General features: G+C 37.2%; 1 pseudogene; it reads left to right on the top strand.

Annotated features, from left to right (window-relative positions):
• The window catches only part of LOC129899890 (acid beta-fructofuranosidase 2, vacuolar-like), a 71,847-nt pseudogene that overhangs the window by 40,628 nt on the left and 5,472 nt on the right, over nt 1–25,747 (top strand).

Raw genomic sequence — 25,747 nt, 5'->3', positions numbered from 1 at the left:
CAATTAGGGGCTTTCATGTGGCAGTGGGGCCCACCTCTCCCAAGTAGGTGGGTCACCTACTTGACCCCAAGAAGGTGGGTCACCTGCTTGATTGAGGTGCTGCCGCGTGTCACTCCCTCATTGGCTGCCACGTGTCTTTTTTTTTCTTCCTCGTGGGTTCGTAATCTCATTCGTAATCTCATCTCACTTTAAGAGCCTATGAAATCCTTGCTACGTAAGGTTGGTATGTAATCAATTAACTCACGTATGTAAGATTTTTAAATTAGTAGTTTACGTAGATAATTTGAGTCGTACAACTCGTTACTTGGCCTCCAACTACTTCCGACTTCTCTTGACCCTATTTCCAACCTTCCCTACTATGGGGTATCACATTCTCCCTTTTAAGAATTGCTTGATAGTGTCGTAGCTTATGAGGCTCACATGATAACTTTTAAGAAACTTAAGGGACATTCCGAGCTCAGGAGTGTGGGGTGTAATATGCATAACATGAATAAACGGACATAATAGGCATGGGCATGTATGAATGACCAAATAACTTGAAAAGCATAAAATTAAAGAATGAAATCATAAGATAAGGTCAACTCATCATAAAACAATATTTGAGAGCTTATAAAATAAAACATAATCATTTTATGGGATATGGACCGTAATAAATAATAAAACCAAGTGAGCTATAACATGGAGTCTAGTGAAACTCTTACACCAAAAAAGGAGAGGCTACTTGCCAAGGTAGACTCTGTATCATTCATTTCATAAGTTATATATGGATCCACTAGCTAAGTTATTTAAGATAACTTAGGGACTAGAGATCGCTACTAGAGACTCCCTTACCAAGCCTCCACCTCAAAGTCCTTTCGATTCAAAGTCAACTCCTAATGGAATAGACAAAATCACTAAAATTAGGAAAGAAAACATGTACAAATCCACATTCATAACATATGATAAGAGTAGCTCCATAAATCATGATTTCATAACATAGTTCAAATAGACGCTTACCTTTCTAAGCATCTAAATCATGATTTCATTTATACTGTGAGAGAACCTTTTACAATTCACACATTCATACTTGAAAACATACTTGAAACATAATTCATAGCTTTCATAAAATATTCATAAATTCTTCATCAATTTTATGATCATAGTTCATAGTTCATAATTGAAAATCATAGATATAACGCATGGGTCCACATAAAATCAATTTAAAATCATGTATTAAAGAGAATTCATGCACAATAAGATAGTGTAATATCAATTAGAATCAATTGGAAAAGGTCCATGAAGAATTGACATGAAATCCTTACTAAATTAGGTAAAATAAAATTGGAGAATTGAGATCTTTTGGGACTCAATGGATGAATGAAATCCATTGGTGAATTCCAACATACCTAGATATCAAAACTCTCGCAAGCTCTATCAGTGAAGTCTTGAATTGAAACCCTTACTTAACTTAAAGAGAAAGCCTTGGAGAGAATTCTAAAGAGAGGATTTTTTATTTGGGAGAGTGTTTGAGAGAATGAGTAGTTATGAAAGGATATCGGGTAGTTATATGCCTAGGAAAATATTTGATACACCTCCAAGTCTTAATATAAAAGAGTGGGGGAAAACTCCTGAATTACTATTAAAATTCAACTATTGCATAGGTTCCAAGAACACCTTCTATGGTCTGTGGAACACCATACAGGCCGTAAAATGCCTAATGTAAGGCACCCCAACCATTTTACGATGGGGTCTATGGCTTGTGGAACTTACCATGGTTTGTACACCTCCCTTCAAGGTTCCTTGGGCTCTCAAGTTAAGTGGTGTGGTACTTCTACAGTCCATAGAACCCACCACGGTCCGTATAAATAGCCCATGAAGTCGACCCTATCCTAAACACTCAGACATAATTCTATGAGATAGTCTACGGCTCGTAGACCTTTTCACCAACCGTGCAATCACTCATGATCCTCAACTCTTAGTTTCTCATTTATTGAAGCATTTTTCATGTGGGACATCCTGTTATACCCCACACTTTTGACATATAGGAATATCTATTTAGTTTCTCTAGAGCTATCATGTGATCCATGACATTATCAAATAATTCTAAGGAAGGGAGGATGAGGTCGTCCCAAATTTTGAATAAGCTAGCTCTATGTGAGTAGTGATGGTTGGAAATAAGTGTGGAAGGATTAGAAAGGAGTTGAAGGCCAAGTAGTAAGTCATGGTACTCGACCTACTTGCGTCAGCTACCTACTTGGATGTCTTACATAATTAAGCTACTTGAGTATATATCGAGCTTAAGTAGCAAGGATTATATAGGTTCTTAAAGTGAGCCGAGATTATGAACCTACGAAAAAAAGTAAGTAGGTGATGCACCTACTTAGAAAGTGGGCCCCACCGAGCCTGCCGAGCCATGTGGCAGCAGCTGGTTGGAGCATGGAAGGGACGGACCTATAGGAGATGGACATGTTTCACTCTTAGAATTTGACATGCGTAGTAGCTGGACACGTGTCACCCTTAGGGGATGACATATGTCACTCTTAAATGAGGTGTATATAACCCTAAGTTATGACTAAGAACAAATCATTTGTTCATCTTTTACTTAACATTAACTTAGAGAAAACTAGAGAGAAGAAAAAGAGAGTTCAAGCCATGGCAACTTTCGGCCATGGCTGAAACAAAAGGAGGGCTTCAAGTATTGCTCCTTAAATTATTCTTTAACGTAATTTCGACCCTTTTGGAAGGTGATTAGCTATGTGGATTTCATTTCTTATCTTTAAACTTGAAGAATTTTGGGTTAAAAAAAGAAAAGATAGCTACGGCTAGGGTTGCAATAAGGTAAGCCCTCCAATTTTGATCCATAAATTAATTGGCTAAGGTATTCTTCAATTAAGTAATGGTGTTTAATAGCGTAAATTAATTATTGCAGAAGCAAGAAGGTCAATGTGAACCTACAACTTTCGATAAGTTTCGGAAGCTCATTTGCTAAGGTACGGTTTCATTCCTTCTTCACACATTTTAGTAAGGGTTTAAACATGTCTTGGGTGTGTAAATATGGACTGGAAATATGAAATTATACCCGTTACTGTTGAAGGGTGTCGAAGCCATGTAGAGGGATATTTTGAAGCTATTCTAATGGGTTAAAGTTTGGCTAGTATTATTGTTAGTATGGTGTTGTATTTGGAGGTGGTTTGTATATGTTGCAGGGCTGGAAACGTGGTTAAATAAAGGTATAAGTTTTGCTGGTTGCAGCCATGTTGTGCTCTTTTCCGTAAGGTTGTGATTTTATGAAATAAAGATTGGAAACTATATTTTAATGTCATAGTTTTGAGTGGGTTGTTTGGAGCTTGTATTGAGTAGTATTGAAGTAATTTAATTATATATGGCTGCTGGTTGTTGTCGTTCGTGTGGCTGTACTACTCATAGGTTACTTGGAAGTTCGCATATGGCAATTAATAGGGAAGGTGCTGCCTGATTTCCGTTAACTTCTTAACTAATAGACATGCTAGGGTTGGACACGTGTAGGAGTTGGACATGTGTAGGGGATAGACATGTGTCACCCTTAGGGGATGATATGTGTCACTCTTAAATAAGGTGTATATAACCCTAAGTTATGACTAAAAACAAGTCATTTGTTCATCCTTTTCTTAACATTAACTTAGAGAAAACTAGAGAGAGGAAAAAAAGAGTTCAAGCCATTGCAACTTTCGGCCATGGCTGAAAAAAAGGAGGGCTTCGAGTCTTGCTACGTAAATTATTCTCTAAGGTAATTTCGACCCTTTGGAAGGTGATTAGCTATGTGGGTTTCATTTCTTATCTTCAAACTTAAAATTTGGAGAGAAAAGAGAAGATATCTACGGCTAGGGTTGCAACAAGGTAAGCACTCCAATTTTGATTCGTAAATTAATTGGCTAAGATATGCTTCGATTAAGTAACGGTTTTTAATAGCATAAACTAATTATTGCGGAAGTAAGGAGGTCAACGTGAACCTACAACTTTCGACAAGTTTCGGAAGCTCATTTGCTAAGGTATGGTTAGATTCCTTCTTCACATGTTTTAGTAAGGGTTTAAATGTCGTGGGTGTGTAAATATGGATTGGAAATATGAAATTATACCTGTTACTGTTGAAGGGTGTCGAAGCTGTGAAGGGGGCTGTTTTGAAGCTATTCTAATGGGTTAAAGTTTGGCTAGTGTTGTCATTAGTATGGTGTTGTATTTAGAGGGGGTTTGTACATGTTGCAAGGCTAGAAATGTGGTTAAATATGGATATAAGTGTTGCTGGTTGCAGACACGTTGTTCTCTTTTCCATAAGGTTGTGATTTTATGAAATAAAGATTAAAAACTGTATTTTAATGCCATAGTTTTGAGTGGGCTGTTTGGAGCTTTTATTGAGTAGTATTGAAGTAATTTAATTTTATATGGCTGCTGGTTGTTGTTGTTCGTGTGGCTGTACTACTCGTAGGTTACTTGAAAGTTCGCATAGGGCAATTTATAGGGGAGGTGCTGCCTGATTTCTGTTAACTTCTTAACTAATCGACATACTAGTCGAGAAGTATGAACAAGTCAAAGTCTATTGATAATAGTGTTACTTTCATGTTAAATAGGTTAAAGAAGTAACGAGGCGAGCTTGGTTACGGTTGATCCATAAAGGTATGTAAATCTATCCTTCTTTTCTCTTGGCATGTCTTAGCCATAAGTGGTTTGTATATGAAATATGGGGATAATTTCATTCATAAAGCTCCGAGTATGATTCATAACTCTTACCCACTTCTTGGTGTTAGAACTCCTACAATAATTGAGTTATTGCCTCTCAAGTCTTCTATATGAATATATGATGGGAAGTAGTAAGTATGTAAAGCCTAGTCCCTCTTTTCTTTTGGCATGTCTCAAAGATAAGTGATATATGATAGGAGCTCCGGGGTAATTCCATTCCTAAGGTTGAATATGATTCATGTCTCTTATTCACTCTTTGATGATAAAACTCTTAAAGTAGTTGAGTTACTACCCTCGAGCCTTTTATATATTGAATAATGATTGGAAGTATAAGCTCCTATTTCGAAGGACTCTACGATCACTTCCATAAGTTGTTTAACATTGTCTTGATACATGTCTATGGTTCCTAAGGCTCAATTTGATATGATCCCTAATGACTTCTAGAGGGTACCTGAGATGATTACTACTCTAATCCTCAAGTGATGGTTTAATTGATTACTCTCTTGAGTCTCAGATGATGATTTAAATTGCATATTGTTACGCACTACTCTGCTCGTGCATACTATAACACATTTTTCACCGAGTCCCAGGCCGGATATGTTATCGTGCATAAGTTTTCTGCATTATTCACTAAGTCCCTCATTAGAGGGACAGGTATGATATATATGTATATGGATCGGGATATACATTCTTTGGTATTATTTTACTATATAAAGATTGGGCTGTATGTTCCTTGACATTATTATATGTATGTAAGGATCGGTCCTTACATTCCTCGGCACTAATAGATATGATACCGGTATATGATAGATTCATCGAGTCCATAATGGACTGTATATGATATATGATATGATCATGAATGATTTGATCTCATAAGGCACAAGTACAGTGATTTCTTGAGTACCATACTTTTCTCCTGAACCTCTACTTCAGATGTGATCTCATTTATGATATGTTATGATTTATATACTCAGTACATATATCGTAATAAGCCCCCTCTCTTCAGAGTGCTGCATTTCATGCTCGCAGATACAGATACGCATTTTGGGGATTCGCTAGTTTAGGATTTCCACTCAGCAATTTGAAGGTGCTCCATTGTGTCGGAGCCTAGATTTTGGTACTTATCTTTGATGTATATATTTTTTTGTATAGAGGTATGGCGGGGGCCCTGTCCGGTCATATGATACCGTTGATACTCTTAGAGGTCTGTAAACATATGTATATGGGTTGTTTATAAGTTTGTTTCAGTTATGACTATACGACGTATTATAAATGTTGTTAAGTTATGGTAGCCTTATCGGCTTGCGTGTCCTTTCATGATATGATACAAATAAAAGAGGCTACATGTATATGAAAATGTTATGAACCATTGGGGTCCTCATGTATTATATCACATAGTTCATGGTTCGGCTAGCCTACAACTGATTTACATGTACATAGGGGTCCAAGTCGGACCCCAGTCACAGCCTATGGGGTTGGGTCGTGACAAAAGTGGTATCAAAGCAATTCATCCTTGAAGTATCTATAGAACGTGTCTAGTCGAGTCTTATTTATTGCTGTATTGTGCACCACATCTATAGACATTAGGCTACAGGACATTCAATATGTTACCTTTCTTTCATATCTAAGATTGTGTGATAGAGCCGAGCTATAGGAAATGAGATTCTATATACTAAGCTTTGATTATAGCTGAAGAACGACATTGATAGAAGGAATTGATTGATGATATTGGATGCTCCACAGTACACAGGGTAAGTAACAATGAGAAAGAGGCATATTAGAGAAGGTAAGAATATTGAAATATGATTGAAATGTAAAGTTGAAACTTTAAAGGAAAAGTAGATAGGAAAGTGTCACCGGTGCAGTTCGAGTTGGACATACGAGGTAAGTCCATCATTTTATACTATTGTTTATATAGGACGCCTTGTAAGGCTGTGATATGATATGATATGAATATATATGCTAGCCTTGTGAGGCATTGTTGCTATTTTCTACATACAGGTTTGAGATAATAAGAAATATAGAGGAACCTCTGCACAAAAGTTTTCCTAAGACAAAAGGAGAATGAGATATAAGGTCAAAATATATGTCTTGGAAGTTGATACCGATAAGGTAGAGGTCTGTAAACATATGTACTCTTAGAGGTCTATAAACATATGTATGTAGGTTGTTTATAAGTTTGTTTCAGTTGTGACTATACGATGTATTGTAAATGTTGTTATGTTATGGTAGCCTTATCGGCTTGCGTGTCCTTTCATGATATGATACAAATAAAAGAGGCTACATATATATGAAAATGTTATGAACCATTGGGGTCCTCATGTATTATATCACATGGTTCATGGTTCGGCTAGCCTACAACTGATTTACATGTACATAAGGGTCCAAGTCAGACTCCAGTCACGGCCTATGGGGTTGGGTCGTGACAAAAGTAGTATCAGAGCAATTCATCCTCGAAGTATCTATAGACCGTGTCTAGTAGAGTCTTATTTATTAGTGTATTGTGCACCACATCTATAGACATGAGGCTACAGGACATTCTATATGTTATCTTTCTTTCATATCTAAAGATTGTGTGATAGAGCCGAGCTATAGGAAATGAGATTCTATATACTAAGCTTTGATTACAGCTGAAGAACGACATTGATAGAAGGAATTGACTGATGATATTGGATGCTCCACAGTACACAGGGTAAGTAACAATGAGAAAGAGGCATATTAGAGAAGGTAAGAATATTGAAATATGATTGAAATGTAAAGTTGAAACTTTAAAGGAAAAGTAGATAGGAAAGTGTCACGGGTGCAGTTCGAGTTGGACATACGAGGTAAGTCCATCATTTTATACTATTGTTTATATAGGACGCCTTGTAAGGCTGTGATATAATATGATATGAATATATATGCTAGACTTGTGAGCCATTGTTGCTATTTTCTACATACAGGTTTGAGATAATAAGAAATATAGAGGAACCTCTGCCCAAAAATTTTCCTAAGACAAAAGGAGAATGAGATATAAGGTCAAAATATATGTCTTAGAAGTTGATATCGATAGGGTAGACCTATTATATTGGACTAAAGTTGTAAGAGGTACCCCCTTTTATGTCACCGGTATATGACAGATTCACTAAGTCCATAATGGACCAAATATGATATATGATATGATCATGCATGATTTGATTTCATAAGGCACAAGTACAATGATTTCTTGAGTACCATACTTTTCTCCTGAACCTCTACTTCAGATATGATCTCTTTTATGATATGTTATACTTTATATACTTAGTATATATATCGTAATGACCTCCTCTCTTCGGAGTGCTGCATTTCATGACTGTAGGTATAGATACGTATTTTATGGATCCACCAGCTTAGAACTTCTACTCAGCAATTTAAAGGTGTTCCATTATGCCGGAGCCTAGATTTTGGTATTCATCTTTTATTTATATATTTATTTGTACAGGGGTATGGAGGGGGACCTGTCCCGCCATATGATACCATTGATACTCTTAGAGGTCTCTAGACATATGTACGTGGGTTATTTATAAGTTTGTTTCAGTTGTGCCTATATGATGTATTGTAAATATTGTTATGTTATGGCAGCCTTGTCGGCTTGCGTGCCCTTTCATGATATGATATAAATGAAAGAGGCTACATGTATATGAAAATGTTATGAACCATTAGGGTCGTCATATATTTTATCACATGGTTCATGGTTCGACTAGCCTACAACTGATTTACATGTACATAGAGGTCCAAGTCGGACCCAGGTCAGCCTATGGGGTTGGATCGTGATAAAAGTGGTATCAGAGCAGTTCATCCTTGGAGTGTCTACAGACTGTGTCTAGTAGAGTCTTGTTTATCAGTGTGTTGTGTACCACATCTATAGACAGGAGGCTACAGGATATTCAGGATGTTACCTTCCTTTCATATCTAAGATCGTGCGATAGAGCCGAGCTATAGGAAATGAGATTTTGTATACTAACCTTTGATTAAAGCTAAAGAACGACATTGATAGAAGGAATTGACTGATGATATTAGATGCTCCACAATACACAAGGTAAGTAATGATTCGAAAGAGGCATATTAGATAAGGTAAGAATATTGAAATATGATTGAAATGTAAAGTTGAAACTTTAAAGGAAAAGTAGACAGAAAAGTGTCACGGGTGCAGTTCGAGTTGGACATACGAGGTAAGTCCATCATTTTATATATTATTAATATTGGGCACCATGTGTGGCTGTGATATGATATGATATGAATATATATGTTAGCTCTGTGAGGCATTATTGATATTTTCTGCGTGCAGGTTTGAGACAATAAGAAATATAGAGGAACCTCTACCCAAAAGTTTCCCTAAGACAAAAGGAGAATGAGATATAAGGTCATAATATGTCTTGGAAGTTCATACCTATAGGGTAGACCTATTATGTTAGACTAAAGCTGTGAAAGGTACCCCCCCTATGTCATTGGTATATGACAGATTCACCGAGTCCATAATGGACCGAATATGATATATGATATGATCATGCATGATTTGATTTCATAAGGCACAAGTACAATGATTTCTTGAGTACCATACTTTTCTCCTGAATCTCTACTTCAGATATGATCTCATTTATGATATGTTATGTTTTATATAATCAGTATATATATATCGTAATAACCCCCCTCTCTTTAGGGTGCTCCATTTTATGCCTGCAGGTACAGATATGCATTTTGGGGATCCGCCAGCTTAGGATTTCCACTCAGCAATTTGATGGTGTTCCCTTGTGCTGGAGCCTAGATTTTGGTACTCATCTTTTATATATATATTTATTTGTATAGGGGTACAGAGGGGGACCTATCTCGCCATATGATACCGTTGATACTCTTAGAGGTCTGCAGATATATATATGTGGGTTATTTATAAGTTTATTTCAGTTGTGCCTATACGACGTATTGTAAATGTTGTTGTGTTATGACAGCCTTGTCGGCTTGCGTGCCCTTTTGTAATATGATACAAATGAAAGAGGCTACATGTATATAAAAATGTTATGAACCATTGGTGTCCTCATGTACTATATCACATGGTTCATGGTTCGACTAGCCTACAACTGATTTACATGTACATGGGGGTCCAAGTAGGACCCCAGTCATGGCCTACAGGGTTGGGTCATGACAAAAGTTGTATTAGAGTAGTTCATCCTCGGAGTGTCTACAGACCGTATCTAGTAGAGTCTTATTTATCAATGTGTTGTGCACCACATCTATAGACAAGAGGCTACAGGATATTCAGGATGTTACCTTCCTTTCATATCTAAGATCGTGCGATAGAGCCGAGCTATAGGAAATGAGATTCTGTATACTAACCTTTGATTAAAGTTGAAGAACAACATTGATAGAAGGAATTGACTGATGATATTGGATGCTCCACAGTACACAGGGTAAGTAACATTGCAAAAGAGGCATATTAGATAAGGTAAGAATATTGAAATATAATTGAAATATAAAGTTAAAACTTTAAAGGAAAAGTAGACAGTAAAGTGTCACGGGTGCAGTTTAAGTTGGACATAGGAGGTAAGTCCATCATTTTATACTATTGTTGATATTGGGCGCCCTGTGTGGCTGTGATATGATATGATATGAATATATATGCTGTCCCTGTGAGACATTGTTGCTATTTTCTGCGTGTAGGTTTAAGACAATAAGAAATATAGAGAAACCTCTGCCCAAACGTTTCTCTGAGACAAAAGGAGAATGAGATATAAGGTCATAATATGTCTTGGAAGTTGATACCGATAGGGTAGACCTATTATGTTAGACTAAAGCTGTAAGAGGTACCCCCCCCCCCCCATGTCGCCAGTAAGAGGAACCAGTTTTACTTGGGGAGTCTTATGTCTCATAAAAAGCTCAGGTTGAAGGGAAAAATGTCTAGCAATTGAGTTTTACTCTTGTTGAAAAGTACAAAGCCCTCAACCCTTAGTTATGAACTGGATAATTTGTTCACGACCTAGGAATAAGCGTAGAGGGAAACCATGTGAGTCAAGCACTAAAAAGTACTGTGTTGCTTATTGGATTCTAGTTTTCTCCTGGTGGTGGTTGGAAAATGTTGTATGGTGACATTTTAATAGTTCTTAATTGACTAATTGGAAATAGGGTATAAGGTAGAATATAAATAGACAATGACATGGGTACACCCTAAAGGTGGGAAGTGAATAAGAGAAATACAAGCATGAGATAAAATCAACCGACATAACAACATGTTAATATGAATACTTAAACTTAGAGTGAGACCCCATGCTGGAACAAGTCAGCAAGATCTAAAAGCCAGCAACGGATGGATAGAAGCCAAGATGATATCTGAGATAGTGTTGAGAATTATTGGTAAAGACCTCGAATGGTATGACATCAAAAAATGGGTGCATACAAAAGGGATGAATACGACAAGAGAATCACAATGAGTAACTTAAAGATATTATAAGGGATAGCCATGCTATACTTGACTAAAGGTTAAGATGTTGGTAACAGAGTTATTGGCTACTGATATTGTTATATACATGTAGCAAAGAAGAAAAGATAAGAAATCTCTCCTACGGTAGAATATGAGGAAACTTTAAGGGTACGTAAAGGAAGTGAAACAAGTGTGACCAAAAGAGACTGCAAGTGCGTGTTAGTAAAATGACATATGTAGAACAGAGTAAGCCAAGAGCAGGAAAGACTATGATTAGAATTGAATGCACTTTGTACAAATTGTACAAGAATAGTTATGCAACCTACGAATATTGGTATGCTAAGAGTGCGACCAAGTGATTACTCAATAAAAAGAAGTCGATAATAGCAATCTGATTGCTATATTTAGAATACATTAAATAAAAATATAAGATGTTTTGAGGCAAAATTATTAAGCTATAATTAGTATTAAGGACAAAAGTCATAGTTGAGCCCTGACATCAACAGAAGGAGGTAAGAGACTAGAATGGCGATGCTAAGGCATCTTCTGGGCTACTTTAAGCACCTACATACGTTCATGTAAATATTACAATATGATGTGTGGTAAGAGAACTAGAAAGAAGATCTGAGTAAAAGTGCAGTAGAACATACCTAGAGTGTTACAAGTTGGATTAAGAGAAATTTTACAAAAGCTTAAACAAAATTGAGCATCAGAAGCCTGGTAGCCTATTACAGGAGATGAAAATCTCGACTTGGATATGGAAAGCAATTAATATGGATTGTAGTACAGGCTTACCTCGCATTATATGAAAGTATGAGTTCATATGGGTTATGGTAGATAGGCTAATAGGATCAGCCCATTTTCTTCCAGTAGGAATACATATTCAGCTAAGGATTGTGTGAGACTATATATCAAGGAAATAGTAAGACTTCACGGGGTTCCCATATCTATTATCTCAAAAAGAGGAGCCCAATCTACAGTTAACTTTTAGAGATCATTCCAAAAAGGGATTGGGAACACAGGTGAATCTTGACACAACCTTTCACCCTCAGACTAATGGACAGGCCAAGCGCACTATGCAGATGCTAGAAAATATATTGTGGGCCTGCATTATTGACTTCAGAGGTAGATGGGGTGAACACTTGTCACTTATTGAGGTTGCTTATAATAGTATCCAAATGGCACCATATAAAGCTTCGTATGGCAGAAAGTGCAGAGCACCTATTGGTTGGTTTAATGTTAGTGAGCCTAAACTAATAAGCCCAAACATGGTTCAGCGACCTTTGGATAAAGTGAGGCTCATTCAGGAGAACCTATTAGCAGTTCAGAGTCGACAGAAGTCATACGCAAATAACCAACGTCGATACTTAAAGTTTGAGGTTGAGGATTAGGTGTTCTTGAAATCGTCACTCAAGAAGAGGGGTAATAAAATTTGGCAAGAAAGGGGAACTTGGCCTGAGATATGTTGGTCCTTATCAAATCATTCATAGAATAGGAAAAGTTGCCTATAAGTTGGACCTACCATCTGATTTGAAGATAATACATCCAGTTTTTCACATGTTAATGTTCCGCAAATGTATAAGTGAACCCTTCCAAAATATTCTCTGTGGATGAGGTCCACGTAACAGAGGAGTTATCCTACGAAGAGTGACCTATCACGATTTTGGATGGCAGATTGGAAGGTTGTGAACCAAGAACATGGCTTCCGTCAAAGTATTGTGGCGAAACAAAAATAGAGAAGGGATGACCTAGAAGCCAAAAGAGAGATAGAGAAGAGATATATGTACTTGTTCCCTATGTGTAACATCCCCTAAAAACATTGTATACGATGTTTCAATTTTTGCCTAAACATGATACAACCTCTGTAACATCCCCTAAAAACATTGTATACGATGTTTCAATTTTTGCCTAAACATGATATAACCTCTGTATTTTGGTCATAACTTTTCATAGGAATATCCAAATTGAGTGATTCAAATTTCTGAGTAACCACAAGATCATTACCTACAACTTTTATGAAGACCATATTTTAAGATTCGGAGGTTAAGTAGGTCAAATAAATTAATCTTTGTAAGGTAGGATGCTGTGACGGAAATGAGTATTTATAGAAGAAAAATCATATATCACTGTAGGTTTATCCAAATTGGTTGATTCTTGATAGATATGAAACTAGACTTCCATATCTACAATTCTTATGAAGACACCAAATCCTAATAAGGAATTTATCTTATTCAAACGTAGCTCCCAAAAAGAGTATTATGTCAAAGATAACTCATTTCACCTACCATAGAAAGATCTAGATACATTTGACATCACTCATGACATAAATTGTCCTCCATTTAACATCATCCATGACATCAATATATTCTACTAAATTTTTAGATTTTTATTTATAATTATTTTATTTATTGTTAGGTCCCTCTTTACCACCTATAAATACCCACCTTATTTCCTCATTTTATTCATCAAGCTTTCTCAAGCAAATCTTCTCTCTATACACTTCTTTACACATTCTCAAATATAGTTTTAGTTCTTAGTAGTGAAGAAATACTATTCCGGTAATTCATATATTCCGGGTAGTACACAAAACGTTCCGGCAAGGAGAGAAGCTAGGACTCAAGAGTGGTCATTAAGTCTTCCGGTACCAACTAAAGCTTCGGTTTCCAGGTATGTAAGGCTTTAATGAGAGTATTCCTTCCACTCTCATGTCTAAATTATTTTGATTATATGATAAATTATATTTATTTTCTTTAAGCTCTACTCTAAGTTATGTGTGTATTTATCCATGGGTTCTTCCACCCATGTAGTCCAAAAACTCTTTCAATTAAGTCTCTTGGTTTCAAGTAATATTTTCTTATGGTAATTCTTATTTTTACTTAATAGTATGAATCATGGTTAAACTAATGATTATTGGTCTATTTTGATGCAACATAATTTCATATGTATGAATTGATGGTTTGCAAATAATTCCTCTATTTATCTATTTAAAGGTTCTTGATATTCATGGTGGGTTGTTTAAATCATGATTTTTCATTAATGAATTTTAAAGTATTTATGTATATTTATTTACATACATATTTGCAAGTTGAAGTGATTTGATCCCACCTAGTTTTACTATGTTTTTAATAAAGTTTAACTTGAAAGCTTTGACTCCAAATAAATCTTTATGAAAGCAATATCTATGATCAAAAAGGAAGTCTTATGAAATGAAAGAATGATGAAATGATATTAATGATGGATTCTTTATGCAATAAGGACAATTCTTGCATATTTGAATTATCAAATGTTTTAATGAGCTATTCTACCGAATATGATGTTTGAATTCTCAAGTTATATGCTATGAATATTTTGAAGTATTAAACTATTCCGTGGGATTGACTTAGCACCGAATGAGGCATTGAGGTGGGATTCGGTAAGGGAATCCTAGTAGCAACCCCTTGTCTCATTAACTATGTGCCAACATAGGAGCCCTTGTAGGCTTAGGCTAATGGATCCATAAATAGCCCTTAAAGTTAAAGTTAAAGAAACGAATGAAGTTGACGGAGTTCTACCCGGCAAGTAGTCTTCCCGGCCAACGTAGGGAGTTATGTTGGATTCCATGTAATAGCTCGCATGGTCTTAAATGTCGGTTATGGTTAATTTCCCACAAAATGAATGTTTTAAAGGATATCTATATGATTTATTATGCATACATTAAATTATGTTCCATATTACATAAATGTTTTAATGTTTCCTCAATGTTCATGCATCCTTACATACTTAGTACATTCAAAGTACTAACACATACTCTTTTGCCTACATGATATCACCATGTAGGGATTGGTGATCCTCCTCGTTCTCCTCCACGTGGCTAGTTGATATTCCATTGGAGACTACTTTTGGTGAGATCCCATGTTCCGGGAACAATACTCATTTATCTTTCTAGTTTATGATATGTTAAGATATTTTACTATGATATTTCTTCTATTATGATTGAGGGTGAGCTAGGGACTTGTCTTAGCCCCATTAAATCTAATAGTTAGAGGTATTGTTGGACATATGTAAGTTGAAGATTTACTATTATGATTTCCGCTTGTTTATTTATCATCATTACCTATGAAAGGCTAAAAGAATGCTAAAAGGCTTGATTGAGGTACTTTCGGGTTCCTCATTCGCCATGTCACGTCTAGGCCCTAGGCTTGGGTCATGACAAACTTGGTATCAGAGCCCGTGGTTTTGAATGATCCTTGGAGTCCAACATACTGCGTCGAATAGGGTCTTGTTCATGGTTGTGAAGCGCGCCACAATTATGAATAAGCGACTATGAGGCGTTTAGGAAAATTTTCACTTCTTTCAAATTCATGTCGTGCCTTAGAGTGTCCTAAGATTTCCTTTAACTAACAACCCATTTTGTGTTCTCTAGATAATGACTCGTGGAAGACCACCTCGAAGAGCAAGGGTTGACAATGAGGACCAAACTCCTCCGATTCCTAATGCCCCACATCATGAGGACGGGGTAACACATGCCGAGTTTCGCAGTATTATTACTTTGTTAGCTCAAGTCGTAGCTAACCAAGGGAATCTAGGTGTTCCTCCTCCCCAAATGCAAAATCCAGCCTCTAGAATTCGGGATTTCCAAAGGGTGAATCCACCCGAGTTCAATGGTTCTAAACTAGATAAGGACCCTATGGATTTCATTAATGAGATGTACCGGATTGTGGCTATCATGGGTGTGCCACCAAATAAGAAGGCCAAGCTAGTAGCCTATCAACTCAAAGGTGTAGCTCGAGTGTGGTACGAATAATGGGTTGTTGAGAGGGATGAAGAAATAGGATCGATAGGATGGGAAGAGTTCAAAGGTGCCTTCCTAGACCGCTTCTTCCCATTAGAGCTAAGAGAGGCCAAAATCCAAGTTCATCAACCTCCGTCAAGGGAGTATGAGCGTGAGGGAGTATGCTCTCAAATTCACTAAGTTGTCAAAGTATGCTCCTTTTATGGTCTCTGACCCAAGAGCTAGAATGAGCAAGTTTATTTCCGGTGTCTCAAGCTTGGTGTCCAAGGAGTTCAAAACAGCCATGTTGGTCAAGGAGATGGACATCTCTCGGTTAATGACCTATGCAGAACAAATCGAAGAAGAGAAGCTTAGAGAGAGATCAAGGGGGTTCAAAAAGGCTAGAGTGGATGGTGGAGGATTTAACCCTCAAAGGTCCGATCATGGTAACAATGGCAAAGGCCAAGGTGGGCAAAGATTTATGGGACAAGGTTCCACCAATACTCCTTCTACAAAGTTCAACAAGGACAAGAGTGGTAAACCAATGATTCCAAGAGAGAATGTTGCTACTCAAACTTTCCCCACTTGCAAGAAGTGTGGAAGGACTCACAAAGGGGAATGCTTAGCCGGCTCCAATGCATACTTTAAGTGTGGCAAGCTGGGCCACCATGCTAAGGATTGTAGAGATGGTGGTGGTAGGACTCAAGGACAAATTGCTCATGGTTAACAAGTCCAAGGAGGTATCCAACGCACCAACCGCTTTTACGCCTTGCATGGGAGACAAGAGGTTGAGGATGCACCCAATGTCATTACCGGTATGTTAAAGGTCTTTTCTTTTGATGTGTATGCACTATTAGATCCGGGTGCAAATTTATCTTTTGTTACTCCATTCCTTGCTAATAGATTTGATGTTTTACCTAAAATGTTATTAGAGCCCTATTTGGTGTCTACCCCCGTTGGTGAGTCAGTTATTGCTAGAAAGGTCTATAGGGGTTGCCTTATGTCTATCTTGCATAAAGTTATTCCTTGTGATCTCATTGAGCTTGACATGATAGATTTCGATGTCATTCTTGGGATGGATTGGTTACATGCATCTTATGCTTCCATAGATTGTAGGAATCGTCGAGTCAAATTCCAATTTCCAAATAAGCCTGTTATTGAATGGCAGGGTCATGATTCGGTGGTGAAGGGTCAGTTTATTTCTTATCTTAAGGCCCACAAAATGATTTCTAAGGGATGTATTTACCACATTGTGAGGGTTAGGGATGTCAACTCCAAACGTCCTTCTCTTGAGTCAGTTCCTATAGTCAATGAATTCCTCGATGTCTTTCCCGATGACCTTCCTGGTGTCCCTCCCGAAAAGGAAGTTGATTTTGGTATCAATCTCCTCCCTGATACCCAACCTATCTCTATTCCTCCTTACCGTATGGCCCCAGCAGAATTGAAAGAGCTGAAGGAACAATTAAAGGACTTGTTAGAGAAGGGGTTCATAAGACCAAGTATTTCGCCATGAGGTGCTCCCGTTCTATTTGTAAGAAAGAAGGATGGGTCACTTTGAATGTGCATAGACTACCAGCAATTAAATAAGATGACCATTAAGAACAAGTACCCACTCCCTAGAATAGATGACTTGTTTGATCAATTGCAAGGGGCAAGTTACTTCTCCAAGATCGACCTTCGGTCCGGCTATCACCAACTACGGGTAAGGGAGTGTGACATTCCCAAAACAGCCTTCCGAACAAGGTATGGTCACTATGAGTTTGTGGTGATGAGTTTTGGGTTGACAAATGCATCGGCGGTGTTTATGGACTTGATGAATAGGGTGTTCAAACCTTACCTTGATACTTTTATAGTAGTCTTCATTGATGATATTTTAATTTACTCTCGGGGTGAGGAAGAACATAAAAATCACTTGAGAGTTGTGCTTCAAACATTGAGGGATAGGCAATTATTTGCAAAATTTAGTAAGTGTGAATTTTGGTTAAAGGAGGTAGCATTTCTTGGTCACGTAGTGTCCGGTGATGGAATCAAGGTTGATCCTAAGAAAATAGAGGCAGTCAAAAATTGGCCTAGACCATTATCTCCTTCAGACATTAGGAGCTTCTTAGGTCTAGCCGGGTACTATAGAAGGTTCGTCAAAGGCTTTTCTTCCATCTCATCTCCTATGACAAAATTGACCCAAAAGAAATCCAAATTCATATGGACAGATGAGTGTGAGAAGAGTTTCCAGACCTTAAAAGATCGACTTACCTCTGCTCCTATTTTAACTCTCCCAGAAGGATTAGAGGGCTTTGTAGTTTATTGTGATGCTTCAAAGATTGGTTTAGGTTGTGTCTTAATGCAAAATGGCAAGGTCATAGCCTATGCTTCTAGTCAATTAAAGGTGCATGAGCGTAACTACCCTACCCATGACCTTGAATTGGCGGCCGTTGTTTTTGCTCTGAAGATTTGGAGGCATTACCTCTATGGGGTGCATGTGGATGTGTATACTGATCATAAGAGTCTTCAGTATGTGTTCACCCAAAAGGACCTTAACCTAAGGCAAAGGAGGTGGTTAGAACTCCTTAAGGACTATGACATGAGTGTGCACTATCATCCGGGTAAAGCTAATGTGGTTGTTGATGCACTTAGTAGAGTGTCTATGGGGAGTATGGCCCATGTGGATGAAAGTAAGAGGGAGTTGGTGAAAGATGTTCACCGATTGGCTAGATTAGGGGTGAAGTTGTGTGGTACTAATGATGGGGGTATGGTTGTTCAAAATAGGTCTGAATCCTCTTTGGTGGTGGATGTTAAATCCAAGCAAGATCTTGACCCAAAGTTTATCGAGTTAAAGAAGTTGGTAAAGGAAAAGAAGATAGAGGTCTTTTCCCAAGGGGGAGATGGGGTACTGTGCTATCAAGGTCGGATATGTGTTCCAAATGTTGATGTCTTAAGGAGTTTGATCATGATGGAGGCTCATAATTCTACATACTCCATTCATCCCGGTTCAACGAAAATGTACCGAGACTTAAAGGAGTTGTATTGGTGGGGTGGCATGAAGAAGGACATAGCAAGGTTTGTGTCCGAATGTACGAATTGCCAACAAGTGAAGGCCGGACATCAAAGGCCGGGTGGCCTAGCCCAAGACATTGAAATCCCAACTTGGAAGTGGGAAGATGTGAATATGGATTTTATAGTGGGTTTGCCTCATACCCGGAAGCGTCATGACTCAATTTGGGTAATTGTTGATAGAATGACTAAGTCAGCTCACTTCCTACCGGTTAAAACTTCCTATAGTGCTGAAGACTATGCCAAGTTCTATATTCGGGAGTTGGTGAGGTTGCATGGTGTGCCATTATCCATTATTTCAGATTGTGGTACCCAATTCACTTCTCACTTCTGGAGATCATTTCAAAAAGGCCTCGGTACTAAGGTAAAGTTGAGCACAGCATTCCATCCTCAAATGGATGGGCAAGCCGAAAGGACAATTCAAACACTAGAGGATATGTTAAGGGCTTGTGTGTTGGAGTTTAAAAGAAATTGGGATGATCATCTACCTCTTATCGAGTTTGCCTATAATAATAGTTACCACTCAAGTATTGAGATGGCACCATTTGAGGCTTTGTATGGGAGACGATGTAGATCACCAGTTGGTTGGTTCGAAGTAGGTGAGATGACCTTGTTGGGCCCCGATTTGGTACTTGATGCTTTAGAGAAGGTGAAGATCATTAGAGAAAGGTTGAAGACGGCTCAAAGTCGTCAAAAGTCCTATTCTGACACTAGAAGAAGGGATCTTGAGTTTAATGTGGATGATTGGGTGTATCTGAAGGTTTCACCCATGAAAGGTGTGGTTCGATTTGGTAAGAAAGGGAAATTGAGACCTAGATATGTAGGGCCTTATAGAATCGTGAGACGTGTTGGTAAGGTTGCATATGAGTTGGAATTACCATTGGAAATGGCCATGGTTCATCCGGTGTTTCACGTGTCTATGTTGAAAAAACATGTGGGTGATCTAGTTCCATTGTACCTATGGGAGTAGTGAATATTGAAGAAAACTTGACCTATGAAGAAGTTCCTGTGGAAATTTTGGACCGGCAAGTTAAGAGATTGAGGAACAAAGAAATTGCATCTGTTAAAGTCCTTTGGAGGAATCAACAAATAGAAAGTGCAACATGGGAAGCGGAAGCGGATATGATTAAGAGATACCCTCATCTTTTCCCCTCTACCCAAACCTAAGGTATTAAGTTGTCCTTGCTCAATTACTTGAAATCCTTACATCTCAACTTTTCTTGTCATATGCTTGCAAAATTATGAAATATATTTTAAACAATATTTTAAATTACACTATTGCATTAATGATAGGTTGTTTGTTAACACTCTACTCTACTCAAGCTAAGTCTTTTCTCATTCGAGGACGAATGTTCCCAAATGAGAGATAATGTAACATCCCCTAAAAACATTGTATACGATGTTTCAATTTTTGCCTAAACATGATATAACCTCTGTATTTTGGTCATAACTTTTCATAGGAATATCCAAATTGAGTGATTCAAATTTCTGAGTAACCACAAGATCATTACCTACAACTTTTATGAAGACCATATTTTAAGATTCGGAGGTTAAGTAGGTCAAATAAATTAATCTTTGTAAGGTAGGATGCTGTGACGGAAATGAGTATTTATAGAAGAAAAATCATATATCACTGTAGGTTTATCCAAATTGGTTGATTCTTGATAGATATGAAACTAGACTTCCATATCTACAATTCTTATGAAGACACCAAATCCTAATAAGGAATTTATCTTATTCAAACGTAGCTCCCAAAAAGAGTATTCTGTCAAAGATAACTCATTTCACCTACCATAGAAAGATCTAGATACATTTGACATCACTCATGACATAAATTGTCCTCCATTTAACATCATCCATGACATCAATATATTCTACTAAATTTTTAGATTTTTATTTATAATTATTTTATTTATTGTTAGGTCCCTCTTTACCACCTATAAATACCCACCTTATTTCCTCATTTTATTCATCAAGCTTTCTCAAGCAAATCTTCTCTCTATACACTTCTTTACACATTCTCAAATATAGTTTTAGTTCTTAGTAGTGAAGAAATACTATTCCGGTAATTCATATATTCCGGGTAGTACACAAAACGTTCCGGCAAGGAGAGAAGCTAGGACTCAAGAGTGGTCATTAAGTCTTCCGGTACCAACTAAAGCTTCGGTTTCCAGGTATGTAAGGCTTTAATGAGAGTATTCCTTCCACTCTCATGTCTAAATTATTTTGATTATATGATAAATTATATTTATTTTCTTTAAGCTCTACTCTAAGTTATGTGTGTATTTATCCATGGGTTCTTCCACCCATGTAGTCCAAAAACTCTTTCAATTAAGTCTCTTGGTTTCAAGTAATATTTTCTTATGGTAATTCTTATTTTTACTTAATAGTATGAATCATGGTTAAACTAATGATTATTGGTCTATTTTGATGCAACATAATTTCATATGTATGAATTGATGGTTTGCAAATAATTCCTCTATTTATCTATTTAAAGGTTCTTGATATTCATGGTGGGTTGTTTAAATCATGATTTTTCATTAATGAATTTTAAAGTATTTATGTATATTTATTTACATACATATTTGCAAGTTGAAGTGATTTGATCCCACCTAGTTTTACTATGTTTTTAATAAAGTTTAACTTGAAAGCTTTGACTCCAAATAAATCTTTATGAAAGCAATATCTATGATCAAAAAGGAAGTCTTATGAAATGAAAGAATGATGAAATGATATTAATGATGGATTCTTTATGCAATAAGGACAATTCTTGCATATTTGAATTATCAAATGTTTTAATGAGCTATTCTACCGAATATGATGTTTGAATTCTCAAGTTATATGCTATGAATATTTTGAAGTATTAAACTATTCCGTGGGATTGACTTAGCACCGAATGAGGCATTGAGGTGGGATTCGGTAAGGGAATCCTAGTAGCAACCCCTTGTCTCATTAACTATGTGCCAACATAGGAGCCCTTGTAGGCTTAGGCTAATGGATCCATAAATAGCCCTTAAAGTTAAAGTTAAAGAAACGAATGAAGTTGACGGAGTTCTACCCGGCAAGTAGTCTTCCCGGCCAACGTAGGGAGTTATGTTGGATTCCATGTAATAGCTCGCATGGTCTTAAATGTCGGTTATGGTTAATTTTCCACAAAATGAATGTTTTAAAGGATATCTATATGATTTATTATGCATACATTAAATTATGTTCCATATTACATAAATGTTTTAATGTTTCCTCAATGTTCATGCATCCTTACATACTTAGTACATTCAAAGTACTAACACATACTCTTTTGCCTACATGATATCACCATGTAGAGATCGGTGCTCCTCCTCGTTCTCCTCCACGTGGCTAGTTGATATTCCATTGGAGACTACTTTTGGTGAGTTCCCATGTTCCGGGAACAATACTCCTTTATCTTTCTAGTTTATGATATGTTAAGATATTTTACTATGATATTTCTTCTATTATGATTGAGGGTGAGCTAGGGACTTGTCTTAGCCCCGTTAAATCTAATAGTTAGAGGTATTGTTGGACATATGTAAGTTGAAGATTTACTATTATGATTTCCGCTTGTTTATTTATCATCATTACCTATGAAAGGCTAAAAGAATGCTAAAAGGCTTGATTGAGGTACTTTCGGGTTCCTCATTCGTCATATCACGTCTAGGCCCTAGGCTTGGGTCGTGACACTATGTCTACAAGAAATCTAAGCTCTTAAGTTGATTATATTTGTTAATAAGAGGCTTATGGACAACAACTGTTATAGATAATTCCCGAAGTCCTCGTAAGACCCTATGAGACTAGTTAACATTCCAGGATGAATGCTCTAAAGGGGGGAGGATGTTATACCCCACACTTTTGATACATAGGAACATCTATTTAGCTTCTCTAGAGATACCATGTGATTCATGTGATCCATAACGTTATCAAATAATCGTAAGGAAGGGAGGATGAGGTCATCCCAAATTTTGCATAAGTTATCTCTATGTGAGTAGTGATGGTTGAAAATAGGTTTGGAAGGATTGAAAAGGAGTTGGAGGCCAAGTAGTGAGTCATGGTAATTCACCTACTTGCGTAAGCTACCAACTTGGATGTGTTACATAATTAAGCTACTTGAGTACATATCGAGCTTAAGTAGCAAGAATTACATAGGTTCTTAAAGTGAGACGAGATTACGAACCTACGAAAAAAAAGTAAGTAGGTGATGCACCTACTTAGAAAGTAGGCCCCACCGAGCCACGTAGCAGCAGCTGGTTGGAGCATGGAGGGGACAGACCTATAGGAGCATGACATGTGTCACCTTTAGGGTTGGACACGTGTAGGAGCTAGACACGTGTAGGGGCTGGACATGTGTCACCCTTAGGGGATGATATGTGTCACTCTTAAATAAGGTGTATATAACCCTAAGTTATGACTAAGAACAAGTCATTTGTTCATCCTTTTCTTAACATTAACTTAGAGAAAACTAGAGAGAGGAAAAAAAGAGTTCAAGCCATTGCAACTTTCGGCCATGGCTGAAAAAAAGGAGGGCTTCAAGTCTTGCTACGTAAATTATTCTCTAAGGTAATTTCAACCCTTTGGAAGGTGATTAGCTACGTGGGTTTTATTTCTTATCTTCAAACTTGAAGAATTTTGGAGAGAAAAGAGAAGATAGCTACGGCTAGGGTTGCAACAAGGTGAGCCCTCTAATTTTGATCCATAAATTAATTGGCTAAGGTATTATTCGATTAAGTAATGTTGTTTAATAGAGTAAACTAATTATTGCGGAAGCAAGGAGGTCAATGTGAACCTACAACTTTCGACAAGTTTTGGAAGCTCATTTGCTAAGGTACAGTTTGATTCCTTCTTCACACGTTTTAGTAAGGGTTTAAATGTCGTGGGTGTGTAAATATGGATTGGAAATATGAAATTATACCTATTACTGTTGAAGGGTGTCGAAGCCGTGTAGGGGGCTGTTTTGAAGCTATTCTAATGGGTTAAAGTTTGTCTAGTATTGTCGTTAGTATGGTGTTGTATTTGGAGGTGATTTGTATATGTTGCAGGGATGGAAACATGGTTAAATATGAGTATAAGTGTTGCTGGTTGCAGCCACGTTGTGCTTTTTTCCGTAAGGTTGTAATTTTATGAAATAAAGATTGAAAACCGTATTTTAATGCGATAGTTTTGAGTGGGCTGTTTGGAGCTTGTATTGAGTAGTATTGAAGTAATTTAATTGTATATGGTTGTTGGTTGTTGGTTGTTGGTGTTGGTGTGGATGTACTACTCGGAGGTTACTTGGAAGTTCGTATAGGGCAAGTTATAGGAGAGGTGCTGCCCGATTTCTATTAATTTCTTAACTAATCGACATACTAGTCAAGAAGTATGAACAAGTCAAAGTCTATTCATAATAGTGTTACTTTCGTGTTAAATAGGTTAAAGAAGTAATGAGGCGAGCTTGGTTACGATTGATCCATAAAGGTATGTAAATCTATACTTTTTTTCTCTTGGCATGTCTTAACCATAAGTGGTTTGTATATGAAATGTGGGGATAATTCCATTCATAAAGCTCCGAGTATGATTCATAACTCTTACCCACTTCATGGTGTTAGAACTCCTATAATAATTGAGTTATTGCCTCTCAAGTCTTCTATATGAATATATGAAGGGAAGTAGTAAGTATGTAAAGCCTATTTCCTCTTTTCTTTTGGCATGTCTCAAAGATAAGTGATATATGATACGAACTCCGAGGTAATTCCATTCCTAAGGTTGAATATGATTCATGTCTCTTATTCACTCTTTGATGATAAAACTCTTAAAGTAGTTGAGTTAATACCCTCGAGCCTTCTATATGTTGAATAGTGATTGGAAGTATAAGCTCCTATTTCGAAGGACTCTACGATGACTTCCATAAGTTTTTTAACATTGTCTTGATACATGTCTATGGTTCCTGAGGCTCTATTTGATATGATCCCTAATGACATTTAGAGGGTAACTGAGATGATTACTCTTCTGATCCTCAAGTGATGGTTCACTTGATTACTCTCTTGAGTCTCAGATGATGATTTAAATTTCATATGGTTACACACTACTCTGCTCGTGCATACTGTAACACATCTTTCATTGAGTCCCAGGCTGGGTATGTTATCGTGCATAGTTTTTCTGCATTGTTCACCGAGTCCCTCATTAGAGGGCCGTGTATGATATATATGTATATGGATCGAGCCGTATATTCCTCGGCATTATTATATGTATATAGAGATTGAGTTATACGTTCCTCGGCACTAACAGATATGATACCGGTATATGAAAGATTCACTGAGTCCATAATGGACCGGATATGATGTATGATATAATTTCATAAGGCACAAGTACAGTGATTTCTTGAATACCATACTTGTCTCCTGAACCTCTACTTTATATGTGATCTCATTTATGATATGTTATGCTTTATATACTCAGTACATATATCGTACTGACCTCCCTCTCTTCGAGAGGCTGCATTTCATGCCAGCAGGTACAGATACGTATTTTGGAGATCTGCCAGCTTAGGATTTCCACTCAGCAATTTGAAGGTGCTCCATTGTGCCCTATATTTTGGTACTCAGCTTTGATGTATATATTTGTTTGTACAGGGGTACGGCGGGGGCCCTGTCCCGCCATATGATACCGTTGATACTCTTAGAGGTCTGTAGATATATGTATGTGGGTTGTTTATAAGTTTGTTTCAGTTGTGCCTATACGACGTATTGTAAATATTGTTATGTTATGGCATTCTTTTCAGCTTGTGTGCCCTTTCATGATATGATACTAATGAAAGAGGCTATATGTATATGAAAATG

This window comes from Solanum dulcamara, chromosome 8, assembly GCF_947179165.1.
Source record: "Solanum dulcamara chromosome 8, daSolDulc1.2, whole genome shotgun sequence".
NCBI lineage: Eukaryota > Viridiplantae > Streptophyta > Magnoliopsida > Solanales > Solanaceae > Solanum > Solanum dulcamara.
The sequence above is the reverse complement of the archived record's forward strand: the minus strand, read 5'-3'. Positions and strand labels throughout refer to the sequence as shown.